We start from the raw sequence: 2,437 nt of genomic DNA on the forward strand, positions 1-2,437 counted from the left end.
TACGAAGCTTCATGAGAGGTGAAATAGCATACTTTTCTCACAACTCTTCGTGTTGAATTTTTCTGTCTTTTACCATCACATTCAATTTAATGGGTTTGTGATAATACTTTGTGTTGTAGTGATCGAAATTTTTTTAATTATCAGTAATTTTGAACATTGTTCTTGTCAGTATTTATAACATATTTTTTCCTTTAAAAAACTCTCAGTTCATATCATTTCCCCCGTTTCTGTTGGGGAATATCTCTTATTGATTTTGAATGCTAGACTTATCTATTTTGTATTTTTAATGTGAAGATTCCTTTTCATTCCTTTCTTTTCTTCTTATACTGATGGCATTGATTTTGTTTGTTGAAAAAATCTTTTGATTATAGATAAATAAAATTGCCAATTTTGATATAAAACTTCAAGTCACTCCATCTCACTCCATCCATTGCAGTATTCCAAAATTTTTCCCTTGTTCTGATCTTACTTTCCTTCTTTTGAAATCTTAACCCTTTAGTTAACCAGTTTAAAACCAGCTTAATGTTATATGGTTCTTTTTTTTTTTTTAATAATTGCAATCAAATTATTAAAGGAGATTAGTGATTAGGCATCTGCAGTGGTGACTTCTACTTCTATACTTGGTTCAATGGCAATAGAAATGATGTGTTTAACAATTTCAGGACTGTGCAAATCTATAAGGTATTTGTGGATTCTCATCTGGAACTGATCCCAAGTCTTTGAATCTTCAACACAAGTTTTTCTAGCTGTGATTGGAAGTGTCTCAGTGGTAATTCAAACATGTCTCTTCACTTTCAAGTTTTCTTTGACCCTCTAATTAGCTTAGCACACACTTTCTCAAGTGATTTCACATTGTGGCTAGTAAGGGAATAAGGATCTGGTGTATGGCCACTTCAGGCTCCACAAGTGTCTTGCCAGTGTCTTTGAATGCCATGGCAGTGGAGCAGCTTCCTGACAGACTTATTCCTCAATGAGAGTGAACGGATGTGAGTCAGGAGGAGAAGGAGGGACAACTATCTGCAAGCGACTGGAGTAAGTCTACACTGTTCTTTACTTTTGAATTTCTATTAGCCACATTTTGCCTATATCCAAGCTCTCAGTTACTCCAAATATCCATCTTCTCTGCTCCAATTTTCTGCTTCTAGACTTTGTCAGAGAGGGTCACACAATTTTGTCAACTGTCAACTACCAAGTTATCTTACTTCAATGTCTCTATTGAATGCCAACCTTTTATTCTTCTGATTGACTACATTGCGTATACAACAGAAAGTGTTAATAGACTTTTTTTTCTTACTGTATGACATCTTTCGCTCCCTTCTAGCATCTCATACTTCAATCTCCTCACATCATTCCTATTCTCCCCTATCTTTTTCCAGTCTCTGAAGAAGAGGTAAAGCTTCTAACAAAGGTCGTTTTTACTTTTACTTTTGACCGCATCCCTTTCAATCTCTTCTTGGAGTATATCCCATAAATTATTTTCTTTTTGTCCTATCTTCAGTCTTTCTGTATTCACTTACTCCTTCTTTGCTGCCCACAAATCTATCCAGATCTTTGTCATCTAAAAAAATCTTCACTTGACCTTGTCATCCCTTTCTCTTTTATAGTCAAAATCCTGGGGGGGGGGGGGAAGGGAACATTGTATATTGGTGTATCTTTCTATTTTTTCATTTTAAGAGAGAGCTTATAAGTGAGCCTAAGATTTAAGTGTGATTTCCTTGGGCTTTGGAATAGAGGTGTAAAAAGCCAAAATCTGCTATTAAAAAAGCCTCATTATTTTTTCATGTGGTTTCTAGTTCAACTTTATAGATGGAAAGAGGGATCCCTAAGTTGGAAAGAAAAGGGCAAGCATTCCAGACCTCTTAGCCTAACATTGATTGATATTTTTACACTATGATTTCTCATTCTGACGCTCTCATTTTTTAGAACACTGTTGGTTTCCATTTTGTTTTGTATCTTTGTTTTTATTTCCTATATTGGTTATAATTTTTTTAGTTATATTCTGCATACGATCTATTCAATATTTGTTTTTTTCTGAATTCATTTGTAAGTTTTTTATGCCCTAGCATAAGAACAATTTTTGTAAAGGTAGCATGTAGTCATAAAAATATATATTTTCTAAGGTTCCCATTGAATTATCTCCATAGGACTAACAAATATTCTCTCCCCCCCCAAATTTTGTTCAAATATATCTTTTTTTCTATTGTTGTTGAACAGTTGATTTACAGCAAGACAGCAAGGAGCTGGAAGATATTTTATGCATGTTCATTGTGGTGCCAAATAATTCAAGGGAATATTCACTTCATTAGTTCTATCCTATTTCACACTTTCAATATCATCCTAAGCATTCAGACATCTATACTTATATTGTCATCTTCAGGATACACACTGTATTATTTTATTTTTTATTTTGCATTGAAATGCTCTCTTTAAAGACAGC

General features: G+C 33.8%; 1 pseudogene; it reads right to left on the reverse strand.

Annotated features, from left to right (window-relative positions):
* Positions 1-349: 349 nt before the first annotated feature.
* Positions 350-1,563, reverse strand: LOC116421083 (annotated as a pseudogene).
* Between the last annotated feature and the right edge of the window lie 874 nt (positions 1,564-2,437).

This window comes from Sarcophilus harrisii, chromosome 1 (genome assembly GCF_902635505.1).
Source record: "Sarcophilus harrisii chromosome 1, mSarHar1.11, whole genome shotgun sequence".
In the NCBI taxonomy this organism is placed as follows: Eukaryota; Metazoa; Chordata; class Mammalia; order Dasyuromorphia; family Dasyuridae; genus Sarcophilus; species Sarcophilus harrisii.